The sequence below is a fragment of the Oryctolagus cuniculus genome, chromosome 3, assembly GCF_964237555.1.
Source record: "Oryctolagus cuniculus chromosome 3, mOryCun1.1, whole genome shotgun sequence".
NCBI lineage: Eukaryota > Metazoa > Chordata > Mammalia > Lagomorpha > Leporidae > Oryctolagus > Oryctolagus cuniculus.
The window spans coordinates 19,877,575-19,895,570 of NC_091434.1; the positions used below are offsets into that span (position 1 = coordinate 19,877,575).

The 17,996-nt window shown below is 52.2% G+C and overlaps 1 long non-coding RNA gene across 1 annotated transcript; it reads right to left on the reverse strand.

Moving 5' to 3' along the window:
* Positions 1–11,636: 11,636 nt before the first annotated feature.
* On the reverse strand, positions 11,637–17,189 carry LOC138849155 (uncharacterized). The gene is made up of 2 exons (XR_011387564.1): positions 16,918–17,189; positions 11,637–11,876 (listed from the first exon to the last, which is right to left on the reverse strand). It is a non-coding gene; the product is annotated as an uncharacterized lncRNA (long non-coding RNA).
* Between the last annotated feature and the right edge of the window lie 807 nt (positions 17,190–17,996).

Below are 17,996 nucleotides of genomic sequence, written 5' to 3' on the forward strand. Positions count from 1 at the left end.
GAGACACAAAGGGGTTCTACTGAAAACGGTGGGCTGGAACGTTGAGCCTGCTTCCTCCAATGTGTCCTGGTGCACTGTCGTCTCTGTTTACCAATGAGCACAGGACAAATGCATCTCCAACAAAGCACTTTGCTAACCTCGGCCAGGCGCTTCTCCAGACGAGGACTGAGTTTGAGTCACGGACTATTCCCACCTGCTTTGTCAATTCCCTCTAGTAACAAAAGTGCTAATGGAGGTACCTCCAAGAGAAAAGGATTTTGGAAAAGTCAACTGACTAAAGAGAAAAATGGAAGGAGCTAAGCAAAGCAGCTGCTCCCCTCACCTGCCAACAGCCCCATCCCTTCACTTACTTGACCAGTAGAGCAGTCAGCAAATTAAACTCCAGAGCTGGGCAGCTCAGCTCTCCCTCTCCCGGTTTCGGATCCTTTAGGACAGCACGGGGTGGGTCGGGACCCCAGCCCTGAGCCCCAGAAGATGTCGATTTCAGGGAAGGTGAAGGGGTGTGATCTGGACCAGGGTCTCTGAGGAGTTTTTCTGTCCCCACCAAACCAACCAGAAACCAATCCTGCTCTCAAGGTCAAACTGCCTTACTAGCAAGGCTGGGGAGTCTACAAGAGGTTCATGGAGAGTGTGCTATATGAGGAAACCATGCACGAGTTTCAAAACCCTTTGCACAAATTCAGCTTATCTTGTCATTCCATTGCCCCACGAGACGTAGGAAGGGCTCTTGTATTTCTTTTACGATTCACTCCGTCATTTCCGTTTCTAGGTGACCGCTGCCTGCCGCTCCCTTGGCTTCTTGATCATTGATCAAATAACACGATCCTTCTTCAAGGACGGGGCGTATTTCTAGAAGTATGAACATTTAACGTTTCATTTTCCACTTGGCCATCGTCTGGCCTCAAACTTAATCACTGGATTCCTGGAGGTGGAGAGAAAAAGACATCCTGCCCAAGCCCCTGCAATTCCTTCAGGAAAAACAGGAAAGCCATGGGCGGGGTGGGGCTGGGGGATGGAAACCTGCAGCCTCCCCCCAGCCTGAAACCTGATTAAAGAGGCAGCAGCGATTCCACTCATTTTAGAATTATTGACTGAAGAGGTGACTTCGGTAATTGCCCCAGCCAGGGTTGGCGACTTAATACACTCCTGTTTGGATTAGTTATTAGTTCAATTCCAAGAGGTTATGATTGTAAATCCCAGGGCTGCCAACTGCTGTCTAATTTGCAGCTCAGGAGCAGCTATGAAGTTGCCATTCACAGTCCATGTCCTCTGGGGGGGAGGGGGATGAACGAAGGGAGGGAATATTTGAATATTGAGTGACTGTTTTCAGGGGGTCCTACCAGCCCAGGACCACCGTGAGGCTGACAGTGCACACTGAGGCTGCCCGTGCACCTGCTGGGACCACAGTGGCACCAAATGGCACAGACCTTATTATGGTGGGTGGCATAGAGCTTGATCCCCAGCTCCACCTATGACTCCCCCTCACCTTGTCCCCCATTCCCTCATGCCCCTTCGGCCCCACCCCCACCTCCTCTCTGCCTTTCCTGGCTGGAGCCACCTTGTCAAACCTCCCCATCAAGGTCCTGAAACAGCCTCAGTGGCTTCCCTCTTGAAGGGCAGGTGCTGTCGGCCCAGACTAGGATCTGAGGAAAGACTTGTTTACAGAAGTTAGCTGCAAAATGACTTACAAAAAAAAAGAGCTGGGTCTTTGCTGAGGCTGCAGCCGGCTCACTCCCTGATTGCAATGTGTGCACAAGATGTATGCAGAGACCGGCCGACATAAGGGCAATGCCAGCTAAAGGGAAGAAGCCGGAGTTATCTACCGCAGCCAATGGCCGCCTGGCCCCTGGAACCCAGCCAAGAAAACGCCAGCTCCTTTTCTAGCAAGAACGTTACACGGCTCAATTTATAGCAGTGGGGTCCTAACTTTGGATTCAAACACGGCAGGGCCCTCCACCGACTGCTGTGCCCTTTAATGAGCCACTGATTCCCCAAATGAGGCAAGATGGAGTTTTCCAAGCCTGTCCAAGCTGGAGTGACTGGAGGGCCACCCCCGGGCTGTGGCGAGGTGGGAAAGACTCCAGGAGTATCCAGATGCCCTTGGCCTTCGCTCCGAGAGGCTCACTGTTAGCAGGAGAAAGATGCTTTTTCTCTTCTCAGACTTTGCCCAAAAAGCCAGGCCTCATCCACGGACAGGTTTTCCAGGAAGTTAATGAGATCCACCCCTCCCTGAAGTCCTGCACCGGGAGGAGGGTCTGACGCACATCTCAATGGTTTTATAAGATTTGCAAAAGATTTGGGGGGTTTTTGTTTGTTCTTTTTCTCGAAGAAGACTCCTAAGAAAATAGCAACTTCAGGTCTCTCAAAATCCAAATCTGCCCCTGGCAGACCTGGGGCGGCGGGCCTAGCCCCCCTCCCCACCTGTGTGACAAGAAGCCTCCCTGCTGACGCTGATGGAGCATAAAGCAGGGAGGAGGGGGACGGGGGGGGGGGTGCCGAGGACGGAGCCCGAGGAGGGGAATGGCAGAGGGGCCCTCCCGCTCCCACCCCTAGAAGGCTTCCGAAGGGCAGTGCACGGGGCAGGCAGGGATGCGGGCGCGGTGAGGGCTCCAGAGATGACCGTGAATTCCAGGTCCGCATCCGCCGGTCACCGGTCACTGAGTGCGGCTGCTTGCTGTGGCTTTGCTCCAGAGCGGAACGGGGGAGGGCGTTAGAAACGCAAGCCCCCCACGGCAGCCCTGGACCCGGGGCTGTGCTGGAACAAGCTCGCCAGCTGATTCTGATGCTCAAGGATAGCCCTGGCCGCTCTACAGAGCCCAGGCACGTGGTCAGCCCCGCGGGTGGGTGAGTGAAGGGGCGTGTGCGAAACTCCCCCACGCGGCCTTTTCCCTGCCATGGTCTCACCCTTTGGCAGAAAGGGGGCTTTCAGCACTGCTGGGAGAATGACAGAGAAGAAAATGCTTTTGTGTCAGAGGAGCTCAGACTCGGGTTTAGGCTGGACGGGAAGGCAGCGTCTACCGGGCCAGGGGAGAAGAGGGAGGCCAGAATGAGCAGACTGTGGGAGAGGCAGTGGGGCCGGTGGCCCTGGGCGGTGGGGTGGAGCCCACCTGGCCAGGTGTCTGCTGTGGGTGTCCCCACCATGGCAGCCAAGGCGAGCTGGTCTCCACGTGTCTTTTAGGAAGGTGGTGGTATATATATATATATATTTTTTTTTTTTTTTTTGACAGGCAGAGTGGACAGTGAGAGAGAGACAGAGAGAAAGGTCTTCCTTTTGCCGTTGGTTCACCCTCCAATGGCCGCCGCGGCCAGCATGCTGCGGCCGGCGCACCACACTGATCCAATGGCAGGAGCCAGGTGCTTCTCCTGGTCTCCCATGGGGTGCAGGGCCCAAGCACCTGGGCCATCCTCCACTGCACTCCCTGGCCACAGCAGAGAGCTGGCCTGGAAGAGGGGCAACCAGGACAGAATCCGGTGCCCCAACTGGGACTAGAACCCGGTGTGCCAGCGCCGCTAGGTGAATGATTAGCCTAGTGAGTCACAGCGCTGGCCGGTGATGGTATATTTTTTTAAAAAGATTTATTTATTTGTTTGAAAGGTAGAGTTACAGAGAGGCAGAGGCAGAAAGAGAGAGATCTTCCATCTGCTGATTCACTCCCCAAATGGCCTCAATGGCCAGAGCTCTGCTGATCCGAAGCCTGGAGCTTCTTCGTGGTTTCCCACACAGGTGCAGGGGCCCAAGCACTTGGGCCATCTTCTACTGCTTTCCTAGGTCCTAGCAGGGGACTGGATAGGAAGTGGAACAGCCAGGACTCGAACCAGTGCCCATATGGGATGCCAGCACTGCAGGTGGTGGCTTTACCCCCCATGCCACAGCACTGGCCCTGGCGATGCTATTTTGATTGGAGTGACCAAACACACAGTGGTCCCAGCATTACTTACAGAATGCCTTAGGTGCATGTTTCACAGCTGAGAGTAGGAAGAGACATCGTCATCCAGCACTTCCTGTCTGCCACACACTGTTCTAAGCATTCATTCAATCTTCACAATCCAATGAGGTCGTTGCTCTTCCTGCTTCACCCATGAGGGGACAGTGAGACAGGGGGTGTGACACCCTCAATCCCCTGGCCAGCATACAGTCTGTGTGGAAACCCAGGCACTTGGGCTCCACTACACCATGCGGCCTTGACGAGCCTGTGACGGGGACTTGGGGAGCAGCTCTCCGCCGGCCTTCCCCCACCAGGTCCCTTGGAAGCCTTTTTGGAAGTGGGAGCCAGGAGGTCCTCTCATTCTTCCCCTCCCCCTGTAACGCCTGCATCCCTTATGGGTGCCAGTTTGATCCAGCACCCTGCTGTAGCCCAGGAAGGCAGTAGAAGATGGCCCAAGTCCTTGGGCCTCTGCACCCCTGTGGGAGACCTGGAAGAAGCTCCTGGCCTCTGGCTTCTGATCAGCTCAACTCTGGCCCTTATCGCCATTTGGGGAGTGAACCAGCAGATGCAGATGCAAGACCTCTGTCTCGGCCAGCGCCGTGGCTCAGTAGGCTAATCCTCCACCTAGCGGCACCAGCACACCGGGTTCTAGTCCCGGTCGGGGCGCCGGATTCTGTCCCAGTTGCCCCTCTTCCGGGCCAGCTCTCTGCTGTGGCCTGGGAGTGTAGTGGAGGATGGCCCAAGTGCTTGGGCCCTGCACCCCATGGGAGACCAGGAGAAGCACCTGGCTCCTGCCTTTGGATCAGCACGGTGCACCAGCCACAGCTCACCAGCCATGGCGGCCATTGGAGGGTGAACCAATGGCAAAAGGAAGACCTTTCTCTCTGTCTCTCTCTTATTATCCACTCTGCCTGTTTCTCCCTCTCTCTGTCTGTAACTCTACTAACTCTACCTCTCAGATAAATAAAAGAATTAAACAACAACAACAAAACAAGTGAAGGGTGCAGTAGGCGATGAGCTCAGGAGATCAGACAGAACTGGGCAGAACCTCACCGGCAAGGCTTCGGACTCCGGCTCCAAGGGCGATGGGAGCCTTCAGACTTGTTCTGAGAACAGAGATATGACTTGAATTTTTCAAAGGATTCTTTTGGCGTCTCCGGGATTTGAATGTGTTTCCCCAGCAGTTCCTGTGTTGGAAACCGAATCCCCAAAGTCAAATGTGAATGGTAGTTGGAAGGGGGTAGCCTTTGGGAGGCAATGAGGACCAGATGAGATCAGGATGGTGGAGACCCAAGAACAGGAGGCGCCAGGGTAGAGCAGGGAGACACCTTGGAAGGCTGGTAGAGGCAGCCAGGGCAAAAGGTGAGGGTGGCTCAGATGGGGCAGCCACAGTCAAGACGCTAAGTGTCAGGTTCTAGAAATATTTTGAAGGTTGAGTGCCCAGGATTTCCTGACAGGCACTGATTAAAACATATATTAAGCTCCTGATAAATGCCAGGCACTGGCTCTGAAGCACCTGCGAGCCCGACTCGCCAGGGACACGCGGACCGGCCTTTGACTCCGAGGAGCTATTCCTAAGATGGATTGCACCGCAGGGCCTTTCTCTTCTCGGTGTCCTACAATTTGGTCTTCAAATATTGCCTCTGCAGATCAGAGCCAGGATAGCCCCCTGGCTCTGTGAAATCCGTTGTTATTCTCTTATTATTCACCCCGCAGCCCTCCGTGGTATCCCCATTAAGAAAATAGATGACCCGGGTCCTCCATAAATCCTTCCTTCTCCCGTTTTATTTCCCTGTCCATCAGCTCCTTACTTATTCTGAACATTCAGGTTTTTGCATTCAAGGCCAGGTCAGCTCTCGAGGACTTCCATCTTCCTTCTCTCACGTCTGCCCCGTCCTCCTGGGACGCACGCAACCCGGGGATGGGAAATGGGGGCATCTGTCTTCTGTAACCATACGGATAAAATGCAGTCATTACCATGGCCGGCATTGTTGTGCTTCGGAAGCTAATTAAGTCAATTAGCTATTAAATACCAAAAACAATTAAGCTAATTGAAATAAGCCATATGCAGTTTGCACCCTCGCGTAGACAAAAAATTACCATGAGGCTAGATGGTGGCACTTCAGACATTCGGGTGCCAAAATAAATCAGAGAATATGGGAGCCAAAGACAGAGGTTGGGTGATTGGGTGCCTGAGCACCCAATCAGTTTACCACCACACATGTTTCTCAAAAACATTTGATTTTTGGAGCTTTCATCTTTATTGGGAGGGAAAAAAAACACAGTATATTCTTGTCCAAATGTTTCTTTCAGGCTATAAAACAGCAGAATGTACTGTTGCCCTGCCTCTGACTCAACTCTGGCTAGATGTAGCACCCAAAGACACCCAGAGGAGAGCAGCAGTCTTCCGGGACCGTCTGAAGCTCTTCGTTAAGTGAACGGGATCTCCAGGTGGAAAAACCGTGGACCGTGATTTTGGGCTGTGGCTGACAGTTTTAGATCAGCTCTGTAATTTCCAAATGGAGAGGAGCCCAAGGAGAGGGAAGAGGCCCTGGAGATCAGGGGAGGAGCTATAAGGAGCAGGTGTTTACCTGGAACTTTTTCAGCTGCATGAGAAAAGAAAAAAAAAAACTCGGCTAGAATTTGCATAAGCCAAAAATAGAAGTTAGCCACGCATGGCCAGGAACTCAGGGACTCAGCCCCTAAAATGTCTCTGTCTGTCTCTATCTCATCATGGCCTAACTCTGGTCCCTCTGTGTGACAAGGACATGCACAGGACCAGTGCCCATTTGGCAGCTCTCTTAGCTGAGGAGGCACCCTCCACGTATCCTCCTTTCCATACACACCCGTATCCTCCTTTCCGTACACACCCGTCTTTGTGGTTGATCTGAATCGCGTCCACGGGCCCACCTCTTCCTGCTCCCATCTCACCTATGGCCAGATGGAGAAGCACAGGAAACAGAAGACACGCAAAGCTGACAGCACGCGAGGGCCGCGGATGAAGGAGACAATGAGAGGATCGGAATTGGATGGAGAGTAGAAAGAACGTTGCCCAGAAAAACTGAAAAGAGATCTGATTCTCAGACTCCGCTTTTCCTTGTAGTTTCACCATCCTGCCAGTTGTGTGCTGAATATTCAAGACAGGAGATCATAAACAGCCAGGATCCCGTTCCCCTCTCCTACAGAATGCGCATGGCGGTGAGGCAGCCCACGAAGAGCCCAGCGTCTTCCTACTCTCCCAACTGTTCTGAAACATTACCATGCTTTTTGGTGGATCCTTGTTATTTGGAGGGAGACAGGGGGATGGTCCAGTACCTAGACCCACCTGCTGTGTTTGGGAGATTATAAGCAGTGGCGTCCTGGCAGAGGTGTGGGAGCGGGGAGCTAACCTGCAGTGTCTGCTCATTGCCATGGTATAACTTCCGCCCTGACAGCTGATTTCAAGCTGTCAATGTGATGTCACTGAATGCAGAATCAGGAAGAGATACACAGTAGCACGTCGCTATGGGATAGCTCAAGGCAAGATACAACAAGGACAAATAATGTAGAGAGTATAGATAATAGCAAAAATAATAAGACAATTAGGAAGTGAAGAATTTTGAGTATTTAGTATCTTTGGGTTTTTTTTATAATGTATGTATCTGGGGTCCTGAGGTGGGGGCTTAGGTTAATGGTTTGCGACTTTTCCAGATTTCTAATGAGTGCAGTTAATGCTATAAATTTCCCTCTCAGCATTGCTTTGACTGTGTCCCATGTATTTCAATGTGCTATGTTTTCATTTTTCATTCAGTTCAATCCTGCGTTTTATTTCCCTTTAATTTCTTTCTTGCCTCATGGTATGTTGTTCAGTGTCCAAGTGCTTGGGGACTGTGGTCACAGAATAAACTCTGTATTGTTTTAATTCTTTTAAATATGTTGCAGTGGGGCCAGTGCTGTGGCATAGTGGGTAAAGCTGCCACTTGCAGTGCCGGCACCCCACATGGGCGCTGGTTCAAGTCACAGCTGCTCCTCTTCTGATCCAGCTCTCTGCTATGGCCTAGGAAAGCAGCAGCAGATGGGCCAAGTCCTTGGGCCCCTGCACCCAAGTGAGAGACCCAGAAGAAGCACCTGGCTCCTGGCTTCAGATCAGCACAGCTCTTGCTATTGCAGCCATCTAGGGAGTGAACCAGTGGATGGAAAACCTCTCTCTCTCTCTCTCTCTCTCTCTCTCTCTGCCTTCCTCCTCTCTCTGTGTAATTTTGACTTTCAAATAAATAAATATTTTTAAAAAACGTGTTGCAATTTGGTTTTCAGCCCAACATATGGTCCACCTTGGTTTATAAGATCTGGAAAAGGCACACTCTGCAAAAACCATGCATGAATTTCCAGTTCTTTTTCCACCGCAACAAACATCTTCATTCCATGTTCCACAGACTTTTTTTTTTTCATACGTTCCATGATCGCTCAAAAAAGAATGTTGGAACAGGCATTTAGCCTAGAAGTTAGGGTGTCCATATTCCCTAGCATAGTGCCTGGATTCAATGTCTGGCTCTGGTTCCTGACTCCAGCTTCCTGCTAATTAACGCAGACCCTGGGAGTCAGTGACGATGACTGAAGTAATGGGATTTCTACCACCCACGTGGGAGGCCTGGGTAGAATTCTTGGATCCTGGCTTCAGCCTTAGCCCAGCCCAGCAGAACTTGGAGAGTTAACCAGCGGATGAAAGTATTCTCTCTTGCTCTTTGACTCTCAAATTTAAAAAAAAAAAAAAAAAAAAAAAAAAAAAAAGGTATTCAATCTTGTTGGTTAATGATGATGTTGAGTTCTTCTATATCCTTCAAGATTTTTTTTTGCAATTTTTTTTAAACTTTCATTTTTGGAAGACAGGGAGAGACCTCTCATCTACTGGTTCATTCTCCAAATGCCTGCAACAGCAGGGCAGGCTGAAGCCAGGAAACTGAAACTGAATCCTGGAATTCCACATGGGTGGCAGGGATTCAAGCACTTGAGTCATCACCTGCTATCTCCCAGAGTGCTCTTTATCAGGAAGCTGGGCTCCACTCGGGCCCTCCGATATGGGATGCAGACATTCCAAGCAGCAGCCTAAGCCATGCACCAAGTGCCAGCCCCCATCCTTGGAGAGTTCATCTACCAATCGTTGAGAGAAGGATGTCAAAGTCACCAGCTAGAACTGTGATTTTCCTGTTTCTCTTTGCAGTTCAATCAGTGTTTGCAACACATATTTTGCAGCCCTGTAGTTTGGTTTGCACACATTTGTTCGGGTCGCTATGTCTTCTTGGTGGATGGATTCTTTGGTCACTGCAGGGTGTCCCCCTCTGTCTCTTTCTGCTGAGCGATGGTGAAAGTTGTGGCTCTTCCCCAAGCCTCCTCTGACCCAGTCCCCAGTGGGGAGAGGGAAGGGACATCATTACTGCCAGATGGGGCTGCAGTCCGGTTCCCTGCTTGGTCTTCCGTGACCCCACCAACCACGAGCATGGAGAAGCCTCTTCCATGTGTCAAGGTTGGCTCCCAATTCAGCCCTTGTTGGTCTGGCTGGGGATGAGGCTAGAGTTTCTGTGTGTGTTTGGCAATTATTGCCTTGAGAGGAGAGACTTGGAGGCTTTTGGTCGGTATTTACAGACATTTCTGGGTTGCCAGCTCTTTCATTTCCAAGTCTGGGAAAACTCAGGAAATTCAGCAATGTGTTGCTCCTGGAGACCCCTGGCTGCCCCACCTTCTTCTCTCCTCCTTCTAGGGTCTTATGCTGCTTTTATGCATAATGACCAGAGGTCTTAGTTGTATTTTGCAAGGGGAATAGGGACATCTATAATGCGCTTTTTAATACTGGCTATGGGGTTTTGTTTTGTTGTGGTTTTTTTTTTTTTGCATTTTTACTTATTTATTTTAATTTTATTTAAAATGCAGAGAGACCGAGAGACCTTCCTTCAGCTGCCTTCACTCCCCCATTCTCAGCAACAGCCAGGGAGTCAGGAGCCCAGAACTCTGTCCAAGGCTCCCACAGGGGTGGCAGGGACCCAAGTACTTGAGCCATCACCGGTTTGCATTAGCAAAAAGCTGGTTCGGAAGCAGAGGAGCCAGGACTTGACCCGTGCACTTCGATTTGAGATGCAGGTGTCCCAAGCAGCACTTGAACCACTGCTGCAAAACCAGTCGAATCTGACAATGAGCTCACACATCTGAAATGCTAATAAGTGCTTCTTGTGAGCTGGCACCAGTCCACCACTGCTGCGTCTCCCAGGGATCCGTGCCCTTGTCAAAGGGTTTGCCGGAGCCTGTTGGCCCCTTTCTGGCCCTTCCGTCACGTGAGGACAGAGCAACAAGGCACATCTTGCGAGTAGACAGCAGCCTCACCAGACACCGCATCTGCGCCTTGACCTTGTACTTCCCAGCTTCCAGAACGATGAGAAAGAGATTCCCAGTGCTCACTCCGGCAGCACGTACACTACAAAACTGGAAGGAAAGAGATTTCGGCTGTTTAGCCACTCCCTACTCCAAGGCATTTGTTAGAGCAACAAGGACGGATGAAGACAGAGCCCAACCCCCAGGTGACTTCACCTGCTTTCTTAGCCGCCAAGTGACTGCCAAGTGACTCGCTCAGCGATTCCAACCCCCCCCCCCCCCACACACACACTGAGTGTGCATGTCAGTCATTCCATTGCAGTCCCCCCTCTCCCCCGCCGGCCCCGGTCCCCGCCCTCAGGGGAGTGCTGCAGCACTGGGTGCATGACCTTGGGAGCCAGGCAATCCTGCAGCACCTGAATCTTCTTCCCCTCCTCCACGCCCTTCCTGCCCGCTGCAGAATTGCAGAATTGCAGGTTAGAGGAGAGCGCTTTACGTCCCTGAGGACAGCGCTCGTCACAGAAAAGACCGCTCTGAGGTTTACCTGGGCTTTGAAAATGAGGATTTGATTTATTAAATTTACAGGTTTACAAATTTATAGCTCCACCTTGAGCTTATAAATCAGCTTAGGAAACATTATCCTACTTATAAGTCTAGCAAATATTAACATTCACTGTGAGAGAGGTTTTGATTAATGCTTAGTCCCATTTATATACTTAGTTAATTAAACCTCTTTAACATTTTAAATAGCATTTATAAATTGAATATATTCCATTCATTGTTAAGTACTTTATCTGACTGACAAACCTGCCCAAGTATGAAAGTGTTTCGTAAAGATGTAATACATTCAGCTTTCAAAGAACAATGAATCTTGGGCTGGCGCTGTGGCACAACAGGTTAAAGCTGTGATCTGCAGCTCCGGCATGGCCACTGGTTCGAGTCCTGGCTGCTCCATTTCCCATCCAGCTCCCTGCTAATGCGCCTGGGAAAGCAGCAGAAGACAGCTCAAGTGCTTGGGCCCCTGCACCCACATGGGAGGCCTGGAAGAAGCTCCTGGCAGCTGGCTTTGGCCTGGCACAGTCCTGGCTGTTATGGCCATTTGAGGAGTGGACCAGCAGATGGAAGAGCTCAGTCTCTCTCTCTTTCTCTCTCTCTCTCTTGCTGTCTACCTTCTCTCTCTCTGTAACTCTACCTTTCAAATAAAATAAATAAATCTTAAAAAAAAATTTCCAGTAGACCGGTTCTCAAACTTTAAAAAAAAATGAACCTTAAATACTATTATACAAACTTAGAAAGATCGCCACTTAGATCACAAATCCCAATGAATGATTCAAGTACAAACATTAAAATAGTCTAACAGGCCACAGTGTCTTTTTTTAAGATTTATTTTATTTATTTGAAAGACAGAGTTACATAGCGAGGTAGACACACACACACACACACACACACAAAGTCTTCCATCTGCTGGTTCACTCCCCAAATGACTGCAATGACCAGAGCTGAGCTAATCCGAAGCCAGGAGTCAGGAGCTTCTTCCGGGTCTCCCACACGGGTGCAGGGGCCCAAGGACTTGGGCCATCTTCTACTGCTTTCCCAGGCCACAGTAGAGATCTGGATCAGAAGTGGAGCAGATGGGACTCAAAACGGTGCCCATATGGGATGCCGGCACTGCCGGCCAGGGCTTTTTAACCCGCTATGCCACAGTGCCAGCCCCCACAGTGCCTTTAAAATTGTGTACTTGTAAACTGTTACCTGTGCACAAACTCTTTCATTGGAAAATATTAAAACCATAGTCATGATTCCTTTAAACAATTGTAATTGTGTGCTTAATGCTTACTTTCCCCAGGAGTACTAAAATGCCTACCCACTAGAGAATGAGAGCTTTCATCTCAGCTAAGCTAGCTTGCTAATCAAGCAGAGATTCTGTGGGTTCTGGCTAAATCCTGGCTGGTGACTCTGAATTCACAGAATCCAATCCAACCCGACTTCCTGGCTGCCACTTGCTGACGTGAAGCTAGTAGGCCCAGTCCCGCAGGTTCCTAAGTAACGGCTAATATGCAAGCCAGAGTCCAGTTCGTAGCCCCAGGCTGCTCCTACACCTGCTTTCGTGTTTGACCCCTAAGATGAAGAACTACGCATGTGTCCATCTACTTCTAGAGACGCCTGGTCTCTCCATGTGCTGCTTCTCCTGTAGGACCCACGACTCTTGCAGACATCCAAGCTTTTCATTGACCTCTGGTTCTCTCTCACAGCTTTGTCTGAAATCCCAATACTGTAACCCAAGGTCATGGCTCAACCCCACCCCCACCCCCAATCCCACCCTCTTGTGGTCCAAGTTCCTCATTCCCCAGGGAACAGAAAAGTGGACTCCCCCAGGGACGTGTGCGCTGTGCAACCTAACAAGCTAAAGGAAAGGGTTCCTAAACCTATTATTTCATCAAGACGCTGTCTGGGGGTTCCCAGGGCCCCGCAGCCACTGCTCCCCACACCTTGCAGGCAAGCATTGCAGTGGTCAAGGTCAGTGTGAAGAACAAGCCCACGCAGGAGGCGCTGGAGCCAAATTCTTGTGTTTTGATTATTGTATTTATCTGAGAGACAGACAGAAGGGGACAGAGACAGACAGGGAGCTCCCATCTGCTGGTTCACTCCTCCAAATGCCCACAACAGCTGGGCCTGGGCCAGTTCAAAGCCAGGAGTTGGAAATTTAACCCAGATGTGACACACGCATGGCAGGGACTCAACCATGTGAGCCACTACTGCTGCCTCCCCAGGTCTGTATCAGCAGAAAGCTGGAATTGGGAGCAGAGCTGGGAGTCGAACCCAGGCATTTTGATGCGGGATGTTAAAATACCCAAACACCTGCCCCTGGAGTCAAAATCTGTATCTCCCAGGAGGATGAGGCAACCTAACCAGTCAGCAGCTAACGCCTGAGCCAAGACTAGAACCCAGGACTCCCAACTTCCAGTCCCCAGTCACAGCGCCCTCAACAACTGCACAATCAGCAGAGTGAAGAGGCACTCACAGGTCCTGGGTCAAACACTAGAATGTTCTATGCACAGCCCTTTGTGTTGCGAGGTAAACAGAACAGAAATAAGCACGGTTCCCGCCCTGGAGCTTGCTTTGCAGAATAAATATGCGCACCATGTATTTGCATTTCCAGACTACGGATCACAATAATAAAAAAAAAATAACTTCCAGCTACAGTGGGAATAGCGTGGAAATCATCCATGAAAAAGAACATTGGTTGGGACGGTGATGCTCAACTCCGACTTCTTATTCGAATCTCAGGCTTTTGACGGAGGGAGAGGACATTTTTTAAAATACCAGCCTGTGGGGCTGCGACCCAGATGTGATTGTTTTTCAAAACCCTCCAGGGGATTCCAGAATTAAGCAGCTCTGGCTGAGAACAGTGAGTTGTGAAACTTCACCCCTTTCCCTACCATTGGCAAAACTGTGCCTTCTGCACCAGCTAACTGGACGGTTATAAACTTGCTCCTTTTTCTTGAAATCAACTTACTTATTTTTAATTGATTTATCTTATTTATTTGAAAGGCAGAGAGACTCAGAGAGAGAGAGAGAAGAGAGAGAGGGCTCCCAAACACTGGTTCACCCCCCAAATGCCCAGAACAGCTGGGGCGGGGCCAGAGCAAAGCCAGGAGCCTGGAACTCAATCCAGGTCTCCCACCTCAAGGATCTGAGCCAGCACCTGCTGCCTCCCACGGTGCACGCTGACAGGAAGCTGGGATTGGCAGCAGCGCTGGGACTCGAACCCAGGCACTCCAGCATGAGATGTGGTGTCTCAACTGCTGGGCCCAATGCCCACCCCTCAGTTCCTATATGTATAAGTTACAGATCTACCTCTACCACATCCTACACAATGCCAAGCGCAGAATCACAGGGCTAACACAATCTTCCCATTGTTCTCTAACACGTGAGCGTGCCTAACCGTGGACAGGTAAGCTTCCCCCAACAACATCTAAAATCACCTCCAGTGCCACCACTGCCGTCCTCGTCCACGTGGAGGAACAGTCTGGGGACTCCCTTACCTCAGAGAAACAACCCCACCCCCACCCCATCCAGTTCTAGATTCCTCCCAGCCATTTTGGGGAGTTTCTTTGTAGTTATCAACACAACTTGCTTGTTAAAAAATGTTTGCTGCTTGAGCCACACTCATGGGACAATTCCTTCAAAAATCTGAAGCCCAGGGACCAACACTGTGGGGCAGAAGGTTAAGTCTGTGGTGCCGGCAGCCCACATGGGCATAGATTCGTGTCCCTGCTGCTCCACTTCTGATCCAGCTCCCTGCTAATGCACCTGGGAAAGCAGCGGAAGACGGCCCAAGTATATGGGCCCCTGCACCTAATGTGGGAGACCTGATGAAGCTCCTAGCTCTTGGCTTCAGCATGGCTCAGCCCTGGCCATTGTGGCCATCTGGGGAATGAACCAGCAGCTGGAAGACCTCTCTCTCTCTCTCTCTCTCTCTCTCTCTCTCTCTCTCTAACTCTGCCTTTCAAATAAATAAAACTTTAAGAAGAAGAAAGTCTGACCAGCTGCTCCAGACCTTACAATCCAAACTGGATGTCCCTGGGGAGGAACCATTTCCTGAGGGGGTGTCCTTGCCACCCCCTCCCACCGCATCCTCTGCTCCCAGGCCTCGCAAAACTACACAAGGGCTGCCGTGGGCCCTGTCATGAGCACCCTCCACAGCTCACCGATCCCAGGTCGGGAGAAAGGGGCTCCACAACTGGCCCTCTCCCTGTGCTCCCTGTGCCACTGCAGACGGGGTGGGGCTTCTAATGAGGATATAACTGAAAGGCTTCAGGAAAGCAGGGTTCCCAAAACTCCTACCAAATAACAAGCTAAGATCCATCGTGAGAGCCGGAAGCACAAAGTTCCCAAGTGGCGCGTCAAGAGTGCTCCCAGGGCCGGCGCCGCGGCTCACTAGGCTAATCCTCCGCCTTGTGGCGCCGGCACCCCGGGTTCTAGTCCCGGTCGGGGTGCCAGATTCTATCCCGGTTGCCCCTCTTCCAGGCCAGCTCTCTGCTGTGGCCTGGGAGTGCAGTGGAGGATGGCCCAAGTCCTTGGGCCCTGCACCCCATGGGAGACCAGGAAAAGCACCTGGCTCCTGCCATCAGATCAGCGCGGTGCGCTGGCCACAGCGCGCCGGCCACGGCAGCCATTGGAGGGTGAACCAATGGCAAAGGAAGACCTTTCTTTCTCTCTGTCTCTCTCTCTCACTGTCCACTCTGCCTGTCAAAAAAAAAAAAAAAAAAAAAAAAAGAGTGCTCCCAGGATGGCCAGTGTTCGGCTTATCAGGGGATATATATGGTTTTAGTAGGTTGAAATGCAGATTCCTGGGCCCTGGCCCCCAGATCTCAGGACGGAGTCCAGGGCCAGCAATTTCATCAAGTTCCTCAGGTGGCTCCAAGGTAGAAGGGCCCCAGGCCGAGCTCGGAAACTCTCCACACAGGCAGCAGCTGAGCTGGCCTCCTGCAGGCTGGAGGAGAGAAGACAGGGCAGAGGGCAGCCTCCCGGACCCCTGCCCCAGGGAGAGTCCCTGCAAGCGCCCTGCACGTGGTGGGCTCCCCAAAGAGCGGGAGGGAGGAGATGCACCGGTCCCCCCTCCCTCATCAGCGTTCTGGGGACCCGTGGGTAGAGAAGGAACCCACAGCTGAGACAGGACGTGGGGCCTTCCTGTCGGGCTGGGCCAGCCTCCAGGCCTCCCCATCATAGCTCCTGCAGCTCCCGGGGCCCAGAGTGGCACTTGGTCTCCCCCACTGCCCCTGTCCCCTACTCATCAGCCTGGCACGCAGGACGTGGGATCAGCACCATGTCTGCCTCCAGCTGTCTCCAGTTTCAGAGGATATCATTACTAATAGGCACAGAGAGGATGACAGCTGGGATGGAAACTAACACATGAGAACCAAAACGTTCTCAGAATTCTCTCGCAGGTCTACAGTGTCGGCTGGCACTGGATCCCATGCAGGGAGGATCTGTGATCTCTCAGTCTTTCCTACGCCTTCCTGCTCATGTTCATCCCCCGCCTTCCACACACCCGTGACCAGGCACCATGCAGGCTATTAGGGGCACCAAAAGGCTCCGACCAGGTCTCCTCCCATCTCATGTCCCAGAGGAGGGTGCGCTGTGGGAAGGGGGTGTGGCAGGGCCGGGTGTTGCTTCCTCCTCAGCTCTCTCTGCCCCCATCAGTCTTTCCACCAGCTCTGCCCCGCCTCCTCTCTGTCCCTGATCCCCCCACGGTCCCCTGCCCTCTCCCAGAGACCGCTGGTATTAAGGTGCTCCCTGCAATGCCTCTCTGCAAACCCAAATCCAACCGTGACTCAGCCGCCACCCAGAGACCATCCCGTCATCTGTCTGCTTAGCTAGCACCCGATCAAGTGTTGTTCAATAAAAAGAAACAGTTCTAACGAAATTAGAAATGATCCCAGCAGCAGTCTCCAGTATTAAATCTTCCTCCCAGAACATAAATCCTGCAAATAGCAGCGCCTTCCCCGCGCACGGCGGTGAGTCACGCAGCTGCCCGAATCCTCTCTCAGACAGTCGTTAGTCTACGTATCTGGAACCGAAATTCCTCACTTAGCAGTTCCCAATCTGCCTCATTGGATCCAATCCACCGCTCGGGGCTGGCCAGCACCTGTTTTATGGCTGCTTTCCTCAGTGGCTTCATCCTGGCAAATGCCCTTGAGCTCTCTCTCCCCCGTCCTGCCTCGGCCGCTCCCTGCTCCCTCCGAGAGCGCCAAGTGTCAACAGGCATGATCATTACTGGAGTCACCTGATGCGATACAAGGAGCGATGTCACAGCAGCTGCCAAAGGGGACACATTATTGCCAGCGTCCGTGCCCTGAGGGAGGGGCCCCGGGCAATCCGGGCAGATGGTCTGGGAGCTCTGACGGCCACCAGCTGTCACGAGGGCCTCAGATGTCTTGAGTGAGCAGAGGCCTCCGGAGGGAGGGAAATGACAGGCGCCCTTTGTGCCCAGAGTAGAAGAGGCAGCCAGCCCTCCCTCCTCCGGGCCTCGAGCGGATCAGGAGAGCCTGGCGCAGCTGCCCAGGTGGTAGCCATAGCCCTCTGCCCAGGCTGCTACAGGGGAGAGTAAAATGGCAATGGGCCCCAAGTCCTTATTGGGGGGCCCCTGCCACCTGCCCAGTCCCCCACCACCACCCAAGCCACTTCCAGTGTAAAGCAGTTGGTGCAAAAACACCATGGCGTCTATGCCCTTTTTGGCACCCATCCTGGTGTGTCCCACCAAGCTGTGCTCTCCAGGCCAGCCGGGGCTCCGCTCTCCTGAATGCCCCCTAAAGCTTGAACTAGGCCCAGGTCCAAGGACACCCACAACCCAGAAAAGGGAGGGTCAGAGGCCCGGGGATGTGAAAGTCGCAGGGGCTGCTTGTATGCCTGTGTCCCCTGTGGGCGCCGGTTCGAGTCCCAGCTGCTCCACTTCCCATCCAGCTCCCTGCCAGTGCCCCTGGGAAGGCAGCAGGAGATGGCTCAAGTGCTTGGGGCCCTGCCACCCACATGGGAGACCCAGGTGGAGTTCCAGGCTCCTGGCTTCAGCCTGGCCCAGCCCCCGCTGTTGGGGGGTGTTTTGGAGACTCAATCAGCAGATGAAAGATCTGTGTTTCTCTCTGTGTGTTACTCTGCCTTTTACATAAATAAAGGCTCAGGACAAAGTCTGGATCTCCCCAAAGACAGGCTCTCTTGCCGCCTGCACCC